We start from the raw sequence: 17,731 nt of genomic DNA on the forward strand, positions 1-17,731 counted from the left end.
TTGTATGATTACTTTCTTTTTAAAAAAATTTTATTTTGTTTATTTATTTATTTTTTTTGTCTGCGTCAGGTCTTAGTTGGGGCATGTGGGATCTTTGTTGAGGCATGTGGGATCTTTCGTTGAGGTGCGAGAACTCAGTAGTTGTGGCCTGCAGGCTTAATTGCCCCACGGCATGTGGGATATTAGTTCCCCAACCAGGGATCGAACCTGCATCCCCTGCATTGGAAGGTGGATTCTTTACCACTGGACCACCAGGAAGTCCCCGTATGAGCACTTTCTAGATTAAGGAAGTTACCCTTTGTATCTGTGTTGCAAATGTTTTCCCTATTTGTTTGATTCTGAGGTTATGTCCTGCATGGAAAGAGACCATCCTTCCCATCTTGAGATGATACACATATTCACTGTTCTCCCTGGCTTTCTCTTATGGCTTCATGTTTACATCAGAAACTTTGATAAATCTGAAATTAATTTTGATATAAAGCATGAGAGGAATCTGGCTTTATTTTTTCCAGATAGCTACCTGGTTACATTTAAACACATTGCTTGAATGATCTCTTTTCTTGAAATGCTACATTTATAGTAATATAATATACCTTTGTAGTAAATTAAATTCTCTTATATATTTTAATCTTTTTTGTGATCCAGTCATCTGTCTTGTTTATTTCTTCTCCAGTTCCAAACTGTATTGATATTGAAGCTTCATAGTATTTTTTTTTTTTTTTTTTTTTTTTGCGGTACGCGGGCCTCTCACTGTTGTGACCTCTCCCGTTGTGGAGCACAGGCTCCGGACGCGCAGGCTCAGCGGCCATGGCTCACGGGCCCAACCGCTCCGCGGCATGTGGGATCTTCCTGGACCGGGGCACGAACCGGTGTCCCCTGCATCAGCAGGCGGACTCTCAACCACTGTACCACCAGGGAAGCCCTGAAGCTTCGTAATATGTTTTATTATCAGCTAGGGCTAACTTCTACTCATTCCTTTTTTTTTTTTCAGATTTTCTTTCCATGGTGAAAACTTTTCTTTTTGCAAAGTTTGTTAGCAGTAGCAAAATCTTCCTCTTAGGTCCTCAGAACCAGTCTGTAAAGGAAGTTTGAAAAAACCTTAAATTTAGGCTATTTTCCTTAGGGGGTTCATTTTCTCAACAAATATTGGGAAGCTAGTGTCTGCCAATGCCAGACACAGTTTCATTCTCTTGATTTGTTTTTCCTGCCTTCTCTCCCTCAGCATTTATTGCGTGTTGCTCTGTGCGGACACTGAACTTGGCCGGGGACGGAGAGGAGGACCAGCCTCGGATTCACTGAGAGCACCTCGAGCTTGGCCTCGTCCTCGGGCCTGGGCCACACACAGGGCCCGGTCTCAGAGCTCATTTAGAGTCCGGATCACCAGAAAAGGCAAAAAAGGGAACGAAGCCTCCTCAGCAACTGTTCCTGCTTCTTATCCTAAGCCTTTGTACAACCACAGGCAGGACTAGCAACCTTATAACTGACCAGGGATTTTTAATGCCTGGAAAATTACAGAGAAGGAATTAGGAGCTGTTGCTCTAATCCTCTGCTAATTCTACTTAGAAATGTTTTCAAAATATAATTTTTACTCACTGAGACAGTTTACAAGGGAATACACACACCCTCTCTTTCTCCTGGAAAGAGTGGAGAACTGCATTCGGAGCCCCCATGTCGTGGAAGGGAAGGAAATGCTTTTCTCCTTCCCTGAGCAAGTGGGCTGAGTTGGGTGTGAGGAAGCAAGATGGGTCCCCTTTCTACAGGGATGCCTGCTTGGACTCTCCAACAGGTTTACAGTTTTGCCCTGTCACCTCTTGTGATGGCCATCACGTAGGTCATTCATCTTTTTTAGTTGATTTCTTGTTCATCCATTGCCCTTGGCTTTTACAGTTAAAGACCAAGTTCTAATATTGGCCACAAACAGACGGTGTATCTGATCTGGGCGTTGGTCAGCTTGGATGGGGTGGAGTTTCTTGTGTCCAGGGCAGCTCTGGTGCTGGCCAGAAATTGCTCTTTTCACTTCTTACAGTTTATATAGTACATGATTGATTATATTGGTTCTGAATAAATGTCTTGAGTCCAGTTCGCTTGGTCTTGCAGGAAGACCTAGGGAGCATAGAAGCAACGAGAAGCAGAGGCAGCTCTGAGTCCCTACACGGACGGGACAGGACCTGAGTGACCATGCATCCGGGCTCACTTTGAGCATTCCTCCCCTTCCTCCTCCTCCTCTTTTTCCTCCTCCCCACTGCCCCCCCTCCCCCTCCCCCTCCTCCTCCCCCTCGAGAGGCTGTGGGCTCCTGATGCCGGCTCCCTGTGGTGTCTGTGCCCCTGGCCCTCCGCCTCCCAGGCCAGCTCCGGTGAGGGTGGCTGCTGAAGGAGGCCCACGGGAGGCCTCACCTCCTTTCGCAGCCTCCTGACAGCTCACTCCCAACCAGAAGACATCTTTATTTTTATTAAACGTGCCTTTCCCCTTCAGTTAATTTGTTGTTGTGAAGAGCACGTTATATTTTTCAATGGATCCAAAGCATTAGAATGCTTTCCAAGCATTCCAGACTACTATTTTCTGATGTGACATTTGACTTCATAAAAGCAGCCTGTTTTTTTGTCCTGCAGAAAACATACACTAAAGACAGCTTTTGTAATATAGTAAATAAGATCCCACACAAATTCCACATGGCCTGCTCCGTGGGGAGTTCACATAATAAGATGAAGAATGCTGCCTGTTTGTTTTCTGACCAGGGTGGAGATTTCATCCCACCCATTTGTCAAAACTGTGTTCCAATACAGAAGTGATGTATTTAAAAGTACTGATTGAAAATGGACACTTTTTCTTCATAAACAAACAGAACCATTATGGCAGCTAGCTTTTATGTCTCAGTAAGGGTGAAGGCAAGCTCTAAATATAGTTAATGACTTAAGCTAATGCTACATTTGTGAGGGAAAATGTGTTGAAATTTAGGTGGGTGTTACCAGAAGGAACAGGAATGTGGGGGGCAGGACTAGGTGACATGGGGATAAAGTCATGCCTGACAGAAACGCAGATTTCAAAGAGAAGATTTAACAGAGAATTAATATGCTATTTTTGAAAAGGAGAAGGTGTCAGATCACCAGAAGAAAAAGAAAAAATTCTTAAAGCTGTGTTTATATCGAAATTTATGTCAGCTCTCTGTGTTTACTTTCTTCCAAGGGCCTGTGATGGAAGTATGCTTTTGCAGTTGTTATCTGCAAATATTTTTCTGTCTCATTACTGGTCAAGGGCAGAAGGCTTCTCTCAGTAGAGACATTGTGTCCCCTAGTTCCTAGGCAGAGCCTGGAGATGAGAATTTATCCTGGACGAGACTGGATCCCTGTTTCTCTTCAACACTCCACTTCTGCCTTTTTAGCTTTCTGTTTGTCTCTCTAATTCACTCCCTCACTTCTTTACTACATTCTCCAACAGCTATCAAGGCTCTGGAGGGCCAGATCCATTCCCCGCTTGGCGTTGGTGATGATGTCTGGCTCAGACCTCACGAGAGATGTTGCCAGGTGTGTGAACATCTTCACCAGCCCTCTTTGCTGACAAGGCCCTGTGTATCTGGATCAGTCTTCCTCTGGGTGTGTGCCAGTGGCTTCCAGATATTTCACCACTTTATGCACCTTCATTCATTCATGTATTTGCCAAATATCTAGTAAGATAATTTTTACAAATAAAAAAATGCACTTCTGAAGATGATCATATTATGAAAATCCCCTAAGTTCTTATGGATATCGCAGATTTCTTTCCACATAAAAATCACTCTGAAGTTGAAGGAAGTTGCAGCCCCATTCGTTGCGGAAAACTGTATTTTGAGGTTGCACCAGACCTGGCAGAGTAAAATTTTCAAGAAGATGGAGTGGAATGAACTACAGAGCTTACGTTAACATTTGTAAGAATCGTCTGCTTCATTCCACATGCACTGAGGCTTTAAATGATGCTCTTTGTTAACATCTTACCATTTGCTGCTGTCAGTAACTGCTGAAAGAGTAATTCTTATCCTATCAGAGGGATTGGTTTTGACTTGTGCAGCTAAAACCAAGAACAGCCATCTAATCTTGTCCTTGAATAGTTTACTGGTCTTGTTACATATTGCTTATCCTGTTAAAATTCACTTGTAGATTCCCACTCAAGCAAACTATGAAGATCTTGGCTCACATGAGCTTTCATGGTTTCCTGAATCTTCAAATTACAGAGTTGGAAGAGCCCTCTTATGTCGCTCCTGGAGAAGGAGATAAAAAGGTTATTTTAAGCCTTCTAAATCTAGCGTAATGTTTGCTTTTTATCATATAACTTTTGTTTTAATTTTACAAAAGAGATTTACAAACAAAATACAGGTGTTTGTAAAGCAAAAAGTTAAAAGGATTAATAAATAGTCTACAAATGTTTACCACTCAGTACCCAGTAAGACAGAGACAGAGGGGCCAGGTGTAAAGGGTCTGTCGGAGAGAAAGTGCCCACAGAGGCAACTGACGAGAAAGATGGGGATGGTGATAAGGCAGCAGGACTCAGAACACAGTCCTGCAGAAGAGAGCTGGAGACCCTCAGGGTCAGATGCCAGGTTCCTTCCTCCACAGCCTTTATTCCCCTCATTCGGATGAGAGCCCTGTGGACTTGAACCTGGCCCAGAGGCCTGCAGGCGAATGGAGCCGAAAAGAGCTTGCAGATAACCGTCCTGACAGTAGGAGTCTTGTACAGTTCTCAGCAGTAACCACCGCCTGTGGGCTGGGACCTCATTAAGCTCCCAGGTTACCAAACTGAATGAGGTGCACAGTCCCTCCCCTTAAGGAACTTACTCTCTAAAAGAAGGACGTGCATGAGCAGACTTCAGAAGAGAACAGACCGTTCTGTTGAAACTAGGATACACCTTTTCATCTTGAGAGAGAGAACTCTTTTGAGAGATATCAACTGAAGACAAATGAAAGTAAAGTAAAAACCCTATCACTGACCAGCACCAGCATCTCCGGACAGCCTTGGAAAAGTTGAAGCCTGTAGTCCCCAGGGAACTGGAAGGTGGGAACTTTCCACAGCTTTCCGTCATAATCATAAACCTTCAGCAGGAAAAAAACCCCACAGTTGACAAGCCATTTTGAAAGACTTCATGTATTCTTATTCTTGACACAGGAGGCCAGGAGCCAGCAGTGTAAACGGTTTAGATTGCTGAGTTCAGCAGAGGCTTTGTCATCCTCCCGGGAGCAGGGTGGATGGGTGCGTGAGGCGCACCCAAGTCCAGAGGTCAGCCTCACCCTGCGGTCCTTCACCCGCGCAGGGCCAGCGGCAGCCACTTTCTCGCTATCCTGGGACTCTGCCATAGCTTCTTGCTCTCGCGTCATCACCACCTTAGTCTAGGCCCAGGTCGTGAACTGAAAGGCCTACAGGGCCCGGCCGGCTGCATCCCTGGGTACTCCTGCTGGGAAGGCCTGAGGAGGGAGTGCTGGCTGCCAGCACTCCAGGGAGATCTTGCGCCCCCTCCTCCCCAGCAGGCATTTGAGTTCAAGATGTTTTAAAGATGCTGTTCTAGCCAAACAAGGCTTATCTGCCGGCCTCACCAGAAAACTGGTTGTGGGCTGAGGACTGTGCTTTGGGCCCTCGTCAGGAGCTGTTACAGGATCTCCTGAAGCCTTCCTCCCAGCCCTGCCGCCTGGGACCCGCCATCCCTGTCACCAGCCGCTGATTTCTGAAGCATATTTCTGGTGGAGTCACTTCCCTGCGGAAACCCAGTGCTCCCTGCTGCCCGGGCTTCAGCCGGAGCACAGCGCCTTGTCTGCTATCACTCCCTCTCCTGTTGGCCCTGGTTTAAGACCCCACTGCTCCGGTGATTGTGTGTGTTTCCCGCAGCACTTCAGCCTAAAGGTTTCATGAGTGAGGTTTCTTCTGCTGGAGTGACCCTCACCGGTGAATCTTAGCTTAAATCACCAGACAGTTACTTAATCAGTCCCTTCCCTGTGATCCCATGCCACTTTGTATATTTCTGTGCTTATTACTGAATTATAATGTTTATATTCTGACATTGTGATGTTTGCCTTCCTCACCAGGCTTTGAAATTCTAAAATGTGGGAACCAACTTCTTTTTTTTTCTGTAACTTCCTTTATTCCAAATACAAAGCAGTTTTACCTCAATCTCTCAGAGCCTAAAATTTCTTATCTATGAAATGAAGATACTGGAAGTGTTGGGCTAGAATTTGGTGGTTCTTAACTGGAGGTGCACATCAAAGTCACCTAGAGTCCAACCCGTGGTGCTGGACAACACGATGGACATCCCAAGCAGAGTCATGAAGTTGGGCCCCTGTTTCACTCCAAACACTGAAACTGACTCAAAGTGGATTATAGACCTAAATATAAGAACTAAACTATAAAACTCATAAGAAGAGAACCCAGGAGTAAACCTTCATGACATTGGAATAAGCAATGGTTCTTTGGTCACTGTGACCAAAGGAAAAATAGATATCTTAGATCTCATCAATATTATAAACTTTTGTGCTTCAAAGGACACCATTAGTAAGGTGAAAAGACAACTCACAAAATGGGAGAAAATACTTGCAAATCGTACATCTCATAAGGGTCTAGTATCCAGAATATATAAAGAACTCTTACAAGTCACCTATTAAAAGGCAACTCAATTTTTTAAATGGCAAAGGACTTGAATAGACAGTTCTCCAAAGAAAATATTCAAATGGCCAATAAGCATGTGAAAAGATGCTCAGCATCATTAGTTGTCAGGGAAACACAAATCAAAATCACATTGAGATACCACTTCATACCCACTAGGTTGGCTGTAATCAAGATGAACAGTAACAAGTGTTAACTAGAAAGTGGAGAAATTGGAACCCTCATGGATGCTGGTGTGAATGGAAAATGGTGCCACTGCTGAGGAAAAAAGTTTGCATTTCCTAAAAATGTTAAACATACAGTTAGCATATATGCAATTCCATTCCTAGGGGTATATACATAAAAGAACTGAAAACATTTGTCCACACAAAAACTCATATATAAACATTCGTAGCAGCATTATTTCATAATAACCGCAATGTCCATCAGCTGATAAATGGATAAACAGGTTGTGGTATATCCATATGATGGAATCTTGTTCAGCCATAAAAACGAAAGAAGTACTGGCACATGCTACAACATTGGTGAACCTTGAAAACACTGTGCCAAGTGAAAGAAGGCAGTCACAAAGGGCCACATACTATATCATTACATTTATATGAAATGTTCAGAGTAAGCAAGTTCATAGAGACAGAAAATAGGTTAATAGTTGCCGGGGACTAGGAGGTTGGGGAGGGGAGCAGCTTGGGGAGTGACTGCTACTTGGAATGAGGTTCTTAATGGGGTCCTGAAAATGTACTGGATTTAGATACTAGTGACAGTTGTACAACTTCATGAATTTGTACACTTTCACGTGACTGAATTTGTACACTTTAAGAAGGTGACTTTTTGGTATTTGAATTATATCTCAAGAAAGCTGTTATTTTTTTTTAATCCCTTTGAGAGCTTTTCTAAAGTATATATGTACCATCTTCTGTCCTGTTGTCCTGGTTCAGATTCAGTAGGACTGGAACACGTCAAGGGCTCCATCTGCATTACTCATGCTGATGTTATAAACCAGGAGTTCTGACTACCAATGCACAGACTTGGGTTACCCTAGAGCAAGCATGAAGTGTTTTCTAGGTATGTAAGTATAACTGTGCAAATCTGAGGGTTCCCTGGATGACTTGAGGAGGGAGTGGAAAGCAGAGCTGTCCTGTGATTCTATTCTGCTGTCTGGAACCAGGCAGCAGGAGGGAGGGAGGGAGGCAGAATGGTACACAGGACTCCCAGGAAGAGTGAGGGCAAGGAGCCCGCCCTCCTGAGGCCAGAGCTGGGATGTAGTCCCCAGGGCAAGGATGTGGTGTGCACAGCAGGTCTAAGATCGTCATCACCTTGACAGTGATATGGAGGCAGCGCTCTGTGGGGAGCAGAGCAGGGGAGACAGGGCCTGCCTGTGGGACATGTGTGCCTGTGGCTTCACTCGGTTGGTGGACAACGTATCTTTGAACATGTCCTGCAATCAATTTTTCTCCGTAAGATATTTTCTTGGCAAGTTATAAATCATTATAGCACAGGGAACTATACTCAATATTTTGTGAAAACCTATAAGGGAAAAGAATCTGAAAAAGAATAAATATATATATATTATACATATGTGTGTGCGTATGTATATATACATACGCACACACATAACTGAATCACTTTGGATATTTTAAAAATTAATTTATGCATTTATTTATTTTTGGCTGCTTTGGGTCTTCGTTGTTGCGTGCGGGCTTTCTCTAGTTGCAGCGAGCAGGGGCTGCTCTTCGTTGCGGTGCACAGGCTTCTCATTGCGGTGGCTTCTTTTGTTGTGGAGCATAGGCTCTAGGCGCATGGGCTTCAGTAGTTGCAGCAGACAGGCTCAGTAGTTGTGGCACGCGGGCTCTAGAGTGCAGGCTCAGTAGTTGTGGTGCACAGGCTCAGTTGCTCCGCGGCATATGAGATCTTCCCAGGCCAGAGCTCACATCTGTGTCCCCTGCATTGGCAGGTGGATTCTTAACCACTGCGCCACCAGGGAAGTCCCACATAACTAAATCACTTTGCTATACGGTGGAAACTAACAAAACATTGTAAATCAACTATACTTCATTTAAAAAGTCATAAAATCATTGAGCATAAATGTAAAAATAAAAACCAACCAAAAATTTCATTTAATTTCCAACATAGGGAGAAATGTATGGCACAAAACAGTTTGCTTTCTAAATTAGATGGTCCTATAAACAAAATAGGCCTATGAACAAGACCATCTAATAGCAATTTGACATCCTTTCAGATGTGACGTTAGTGCTGATCTTACTGGTTGGGCTTTAAGAAAATGACACCGTTTCTCATTCTTATCTTAAAAATCAAACAGTCCACCTCACAGCTACTCAGGCTGTACCTCACTTGTTTTTCTTTCCAAATTTTAGGGATACTGTGATGTTTTAGGGATCCTAAAACTTAAGGATGAAAATTGAAAAGTCATGTTGGCTCTGAAATTGTTTTAATTTTTATTGGCCACCATGGTTTGTCATTGCAGAAACAATGCCGGAGCGTCTCGGCCTTGAGTGTATTTCCTGTCCTTTAAGGCTGTTTTTCACACTCTCAGAATCTTTCAAACAGCTCATATGGAAACTAAGTGGACTTATAATCTGTGTATATTTGTTTCCACCTGAAATGTTAAAATTTGAATGTTAATACAGAAACACTGGGCAAAAAAACAAAGGCATAAACACTGTTCACTTGAAGATTTTATAAAAATAAAGCCATCGTTGTTAACAGAACACTTTCTAATAATAATAACCTTGGAAACGAAGCAACATTTGTTAAGAGCCACTGACTGGAAATACAGGCTCATTTGAGAGTACCGAGTGTCTCCCAGCTCCTGAAGGCAGGATGCATGTTGGCTGGGGAACGGCTGGAGCATTCAGTTCCCCATAGCTGGTGCCTTCCCTCCCACACGAATCTTTTCTTCTTCTTGTTTGTCTGCAGAAAGGCCTCCTCTGCTTTTCTTGTCCTTGTGGCAGAAAAACATGACCAAGGCCCAAGGTGGATCCATGTGATATAAGAGGCAGACCAGCAGGTGTTGACTATACTGGCCTTTTAAAAAATGTAAATAGAAACCACCTTTTTTAATAATCCAACAGTATCCATTCAGGAAGTCTCTTTTGTTGTAAAAGTTTGTGAATTTTATAAACTTCAGTCTATTCATCCTTTATAATTTCTTTAATCCATGCTGTGCTTAGACTGACCCATCCCAATTAAAGATTATTGAAATATTCTTCTATTCTTATTTTTTATTTTTAAGTCTTTATTCTAACTGAAATTTATTTCATGACGTGGTATACGGTAAAAATATAACTATAATGCCAGAACATTTTCATCACCCCCAAAAGAACCTCATACTAATTAGCAGTCACCCCCCAGTTCCCCTCCTACAAGTCTCTGGCAACCACCAATCTACTTTCTTGTCTCTGTGGATTTGCCTATTCTGAACATTTCATATAAATGGAATAATGCAATATATGGCCTTTTGTGTCTGGCTTCTTTCACTTAACATGATGTTTTCACGGTTTACTCATATTGTAGCAATAGTTCATTCCTTTTTATGGCTGAACAATATTCTGTTGCATGAATAGACCACATTTTGTTCATTCATCAGTGGATGGACATTTGGGCTGTTTCTACTCTTTGGCTAGTGTGACATAATGCTGCTATGAATGTTTGTTTACAAAATTTTATAGGGATATATGTTTTCAATTCTCTTGGGTGTGGAATTGCTGGTAACTCTGTATTAAACATTTTGAGGAACTGCCAGACTGTTCTCTAAAGCAGCTGAACCATTTTACATCCCCACTAGTGATATATGAAAGTTCAATTCCTCTGCATCCTCCTGTACTTGTTTTTGTCCGTCTTTTTGATTATAGCCATCCTAGTGGTTGTGAAGGGGTGTCTCATTATGGTTTTCATTTGCATTTCCCTAATGACTGCTAATGTTGAACATCTTTTTATGGGCTTATTGGCCATTTGTATGTCTTCTTGGGAGAAACGTCTATTCACATCCTTTGTCCATTTTAAAATTGAGTTGTCTTTTTATTTGGATTGTAGGATTTCTTCATGCTCTTTATTTGTATGTTTAGTAATATCTTTCTTCCATTTTCTCTTTTTTTCTCATGTACTTTTTACTCTGAGTGAACTTATTAGATATTGAGGATATTAATCCTTTTTCTGACTTATTTATTGCAAATATTTGCTCCAGCTTATTTGTCTTTTTTTTTTTTTTTTTTTGTAGTTTAAAAAATTTGGCTTTGTAAGTCATAAATCTTTTTCGTCTTGGCTTATTCCACTGCATTTAAAAGTCCTTCCCTTTTCATCTCTTAACCCCACCCCCACCCCCACCCCCCACCCCATTGCCTCCAGATCTGGTCCATTTTTTCTTCGTTCTGGCTTGTTGTTTAATTTTTTAACATTTACGTCTTCAGTTCATTTGTAGTTTATTGTCATATACAGTATGATACAAGGATATGAATCCTTCCCTACCCCCACTCCACCCAGCTGCTGGCCCAGTGTCCTTGTAAAGCTTACTGATTTGATATTTTCTTTCCTGTTGCTGGCTTTACCATAGATTAATTCTCTTACATAACAAGATTTATTTCTCTTTTATCTGTTCTGCTTCATTTAGCTTCATCCTTATGTTTTGTTAGTTATACCTTTATATTATGTCTAATATCTAGCAGATCTTGTTATCATCTTATCTGTTAGTTTACCTTATAGATCTTTTCTTTATCACTAGATTTTTGCACCGTTTGCACTTTGGAGTCATTTAAATTCCTTTGAAAAATATATTTGGGATTTTTTTTGTGTCAAACAAACTTGAGACTAACTTGCATCTTACAGTGTTTAGTCCTCCACTCAGCAGCTGGGTGTGTCCCACTTCTTGACTTGAAGAAATAAACAAGTATAAATAATAATTAATAAAATAATAATTAACTTTTTTGTTTGTTTGTGTTCATATAGGTCCATGCAAAGTTGAAGTTATTCCTTGATACTCTGTTTCATATTTTCACACTTTTTTTTTTTTTTTTTTTTTTTGTGGTACGCGGGCCTCTCACTGCTGTGGCCTCTCCCGTTGTGGAGCACAGGCTCCGGACGCGCAGGCTCAGTGGCCATGGCTCACGGGCCTAGCCGCTCCACGGCATGTGGGATCTTCCCGGACCGGGGCACAAACCTGTGTCCCCTGCATCGGCAGGCAGACTCTCAACCACTGCGCCACCAGGGAAGCCCAATATTTTCACACTTTTGTGAGCTAGAGTCCTAAGGTATTCTTGAGACCTATTTTTATCCTGAATTTGAAAGATAGTGATTTTCATGTTTTGCTTTGATTGGCAGGTCTGTGGATTGTATTCCCTGGTAAAGGGAGTGTATTAGTTTCCTGTGGCTGCTGTAACAAATTACCACACAGTTTTGGAGGCCAGAAGTCCAAAATCTGGCAGGGCTGCACTCCCTCCAGGAGACCAGGAGAGAATCTGACCCTTGTCTCTTCCGGTTTGGGTGGCTGCCCAGCATCCCTGGGTGTTCCTGGGCTAGTGGCCCCTGCTTTCCAGTCTCTGCCTTGTCTTCACATCCCTTCTCCCCTGTTTCTGTCAGATCTCCCTCTGCCTCTCTCTTGTAAGGACACTTATTAGATTTATGGCCCAATAATAATCTAGATGGTCTCCTGTCTCAGAATCCTTAATTTACATCTGTAAAGACCCTTTTTCTAAATAAGGTCACATTTTACAGATTCTGGAGATTAGGGTATGGACCTATCTGGTTGGGGCCACCATCTACCCTACTACAGGAGCCATTCTTCAGTTGCCAGTACATAGACTGTCTCTGTTGTTTATAGTTTTTTGGTACTTCTCTATCTTTTTTGTATTTCTATATTTTCTATATGGTATATAAAATATTACATTTTCCACATGGATTTAGAGTTTGGTAAAATATATTTTTTCCAAGTAATTCTGTGATTTCTTTTGAAAATATCATGGGAAGAGAATGGACTGGTCATTTTTCCATGTATTATAAACTGAGTGGAAGCACTGTGACATGTCGATTTCCTTATTCATGCTTCATGGGAACCTCGTGGTGACATGGTGAAGGTACAGCAACCATCTGCTGGAAATGCAGATCTGTTGTTGCTCCCTCAATGAGTTGTGCCTCTCGTGAAAAAAAATACCCTGTCACTTCATTATCGTGACAGAATAGCATTCATTGTGTAAGTCATCCAACAAAGGACATTCATTTCAGAAGGTTTGGGTTTTTTTTTTTTTTTTTTTTTTTTGTGGTATGCGGGCCTCCCCCTGTTGTGGCCTCTCCCGTTGCAGAGCACAGGCTCCGGACGTGCAGGCCCAGCAGCCATGGCTCATGGGCCCAGCCGCTCCGCGGCATGTGGGATCCCCCCAGACCGGGGCGTGAACCCGGTTCCCCTGCATTGGCAGGCGGACGCGCAACCGCTGCGCCACCAGGGAAGCCCCAAGGTTTGGGTTTTGATGTAAGGAAATCACTTTCATGATCCGGAAAACAAGAACATTTAGTTACCTTGTGAGATTACATTTTGTAGAGCTTTAAATTTATTTTTAGAATGTACTTGTATTTTTTTTTAGTTTTGATATGTTCATAAATAACCACAGAGTATCGGTTCCTCTTTTTCAATTTTTGTAGCATGGCCATTGTGTTAAATATGAAGCCTATAGAAAAAAATAGAGCCACTTTAATGTGAATATTTCTGTTTATCTAACCTTTATATATTTTTAAATTAAAATTTATATTGAGATCATTGTAATTTCACAGGCAGTTATAAGAATCAATACAGAGAAGTCCCTTGTATACTTTGTCCTGTTTCCCCAATTATAATATTTTATAGAAGGACAGTTTAATATCACAACCAGGATATTGACATTAACACAGTCCACTAATCTTATTCAGATTTCCTTAGTTTTATTTGTGTGTGTGTGTGTGTGTGTATTAAGTTCTGTACAATTTTATCAGCTGTGTAACCTGTGTAGGTTCATATGTTATGTACCACTACAGTCAGTTTTTTGGGTTTTTTTTTAGGAAATATTTTTATTTCAAAAAGTTAGTGTACTGAAGGCATCCTAAAACCTTAAACAGGATCCTGGACATGTAAGCCAACCAAACAGACAAATAAATATGCAAATCTGCCCCATGCTCTGGGGCTGGCACTGGATGTCGGACACTGGAGGGAGAGTGTCCTAGTCCAGAAGAGTCTCTAAGGTCATATAAATGTAGAATACCTTATAGCAGTAGGTCAGTATTAAATACAGGTCACTGAACTTTTATAACTTAACTTGTCTCATAGGCTGAAAAAGTTGTGTACATCTGACTTGTGGAGATAGTCCCCCGCCACCTCCCCGGCTGTCCCAGCCCGTCAGTGCACAGACATGTGTGAGTGATGGGAACCCATGCCCACAAGGAGCAGGGAGGGCAGGGAAGGGAGGAGACGTTTCTCAAGGGTTATCCCCAGTCCTGGACCCCCAGCAGGAGCCTGCTGTTGCCCAGGCTGCTGCGTCCCCTTCCCGTCTTTGGTCTTTTAAACCAAAGACAGGGTCTGAGGGTTGGGGACCTGGGTAGTTCTAGAGAGTAAACATCACTGGCCCCCTAACCCCACTAAACCATCATCTGAGCAGCCGCCAGAGAGTAGGATGGTTGGCCACACGGTGACCTACTTAGAATGGCTAATTAAATAGGGGACTACAGTCAAGATACTGAATATTTCCAGCACCACCAGAACCTCTCATGTTGCCTTTTTATAATCACACGCAACTTTCTCCCTTCCCCTAGCACATCCCTAACCCCTGACAACAACTAATTATTCTCTATTTCTAAAATTTTATCATTTCAAAATGTTACATAAATGGAATCAAGCATTCAGTACAGACTGAACCTTTTGGGATTGGCTTATTTCACTGACATGATTTCCTGGCGATTCATCCAAGTAGTTGCATATGTAAATTGTTTTTTCCTTTTTATTACGAAATAATATTCCGTGGTATAGCTAGACCACAACTTGTTTAACTCACCCGCTGAAGAACATCTGGACTGATTCTAGTTTGGGGCTATTAAAAGTAAAGCTGCTATGAACATTCATGTACAAGTTTTTGTGTGAGTATAAATTTTCATTTTGCTGAGATAAATGCCCAAGAGTGCAATTTCTCAGTATACTAGTTGCATGTTTACTTTTATAAGAAACTGCCAAACTGTTTTTTAGAGTGGCTTGACCATACCGCGTTCCCACCAGCAATGTATGAGTGACTCAGTTTTTTCACGTCCTCTCTGGCATTCGGTGTTGTCACCATATAGGTTTGTAACTGATAGATGTGCAGTGATACCTCATTGCATAATTTTCCTGAGGGATAAGGATGTTGAACATCTTTTCATGCTAATAACCATCTGAATATCCCCTTCAATGAAACGTCTTTTCCTTATATATTTTAGTCTTTCTGTCAGATACGTGGTTTGCATATATTTTCTTCCAGTCTGTGGCTTGTCTTTTCATCCCCTTAACAGGGTCTTTGGCAGAGGAAAAGTTTTTAAGTTTGACGGTGTGCAGTTCTTCAGTATTTCCTTTTGTGGATTGTCCTTTTGGATCTAGGAAATCTTTGCCTACTCCTAGATTCTGAAGATTTTCTCTTTTTTTTCCCTAAAGGTTTTACAGTTTTACATTTAAGTATATGATTGATTTTGAATTAGTTTTTGTGTAAGATGTGAGATTCAGGTCCAGGTTCATTTTTTGCTCATGAATGTCTGATTGCTCCAGCACTGTTTGTTCAAAAGGCTATCCTTCCATTGAATTGCCTTTTGCACCTTTGTTAAAAATGAGTCAGACATATTTGTGTGGATTGCACTGATCTTTGTCCATACCACACAGTCTTGATTACTATAGATGTATAATAAGTCTTGAAATCTCACAGACTTGATTCCTCCCATTTTATTTATTTATTGTTTCAAAATGGATTTAGCTATTCTAATTTCTTTGCCTTTCCATATATACTATTTTTTTAACCACTCTTTAAAAAAATTTTATTTTATATTGGAGCATAGTTGATTAACAATGTTGTGTTACTTTCGGGTGTACAGCAAAGTGATTCAGTTATACATATACCTGTATCTATTCTTTTTCAAATTCTTTTCCCATTTAGGAATGTAACCACTTATGGTTTCGTTGAGGACTGGCTTACAGTGGAACAACTCTTTCTAAAATGCACAGCGAAACAATGGAAGATGTCTAATTTCTTGCACACTAGGCTTCTCACATCACAAACGGTTTTAAGAATTAGGCAAATGATTATACACAAACCCTAACGTGCTGTACAAGGAAAAAGCACTTTGGAGTCAGAGACATCTGAATTCATATCCATATATACTTTGGAATAATCTTGCCCATATCTATAAGTATCTTTCAGGGATTTTGATCGATGTTAATTCTTTTTTTTGTGTGTGGTATGCGGGCCTCTCACTGCCGTGGCCTCTCCCGTTGCGGAGCACAGGCTCCGGACGCGCAGGCTCAGCGGCCATGGCTCACGGGCTTAGTTACTCCGCGGCATGTGGGATCTTCCCGGACCAGGGCACGAACCTGTGTCCCCTGCATCGGTAGGCGGACTCTCAACCACTGCGCCACCAGGGAAGCCCGGTGTTAATTCTTACTTAAATGTTTGGTAGAAATCCCTAGTGAATCCTTCTGGCCCTGGAAATTTATCTTTGGGAAGCTTTAAAGTTGGATATTCAGTTTTTTTAAAAAGTGATAAGACCATTCAGATTAACTATTTCCTCTTGGTTGAGTTTTGGTAGTTTGTGGTTTTTGAGGTATTGGTCCATTTCCTCTGAGTTTTCAAATTTCTGAGTATAAAGTTGTTCATAGTATTCCCTTGTAATCTTATCCCTGACTGTGGGATCTGTAGTGATGTCCCTTATTTCATTCCTGATAGTGGTTTTCTGTGTTTTCTCTCTTTTTGTTTTTGTCAGTCTCACTAGAGGTTTGTCAATTTTATATTGATTCCCCTCCCCCAAGAACCAGCCTTTTGTTTTTTGCTTTTCTCTTCTGTTTTTCTGTTTTTAATTTTACTAGTTTTTGCTCTTTATTACTTTCTTTTGTTCACTTTGGGCTGATTTGGCTCTCTTCTTCCCACTCCCCCCACCCCGCCCCTAGTTTCTTGAGGTAGGAAGTTAGGTTATTAATTTGAGACCTTTCTGCATTTTTCATTTAAGTATTTAGTGCTATAAATTTTCCTCTTGGCTATTGCTATTGCTGCACCCCACATATTTGATACAGTGTGTTTTCATTTTCATTTAGTTCTATGTATTTTTAAAATTTCTTTGTGACATCCTCTTCGACACATTGATTATTTATAAGTGTTGTTTTATTTCCACATGATTAGATATTTTCTTGTCTATTATCATTTTCTAGTTTGATTTCATTATGGCAGATAGCACACTTGCATGATTGCAATTATTTTAAATTTTGGGGGGCATGGTTTATGGCCCAACATATGGTCTCTCAGTGAATATTCCTAGAGTGCTTGAAAATAATTTGTATTCTGCTGAGGTTGGGTTAGTGTTCTACATATGTCAGTAAGATCCTGTGAGATTGTGTGGATCTTCTCTGTTCTTACTGATTTTCTGTCTAGTAGTTCTCAGTTGCTGAGGGGAGCCTGCAGTTCCTAACTACAAATGTGGACTTATCTATTTCTCTTTTTAGCTTTATCAGTTTTGCTTCAAGCATTTTGAGGCTCTGTTGTTTGGTGTATAGATTGTTTGTTGGAATGTTTGGAATAGATTCCAGGGTCTGATTAAAGCTTTAGGGGAGAGGGCAAGGAAGGAGACACTTCCTGACCTATGTTGTCTCTTTGTCCTTATGTGTTTATAACTTACTGTCATTTTAGTGAGATTTAGTAAAGAGATAAATCCATATGTAAATCTTGTGTTTAATTGTAAGACCTTATTAAAACATTACAAACTGGTTTAACATACCTTTTTTTTTTTTTTTTTTTTTTTTTTGTGGTATGCGGGCCTCCCCCCGCTGCGGCCTCTCCCGCCGCGGAGCACAGGCTCCGGACACGCAGGCCCAGAGGCCACGGCCCACGGGCCCAGCCGCTCCGCGGCACGCGGGAC

This window comes from Physeter macrocephalus, chromosome 11 (assembly GCF_002837175.3).
Source record: "Physeter macrocephalus isolate SW-GA chromosome 11, ASM283717v5, whole genome shotgun sequence".
NCBI classification, from domain to species: Eukaryota; Metazoa; Chordata; class Mammalia; order Artiodactyla; family Physeteridae; genus Physeter; species Physeter macrocephalus.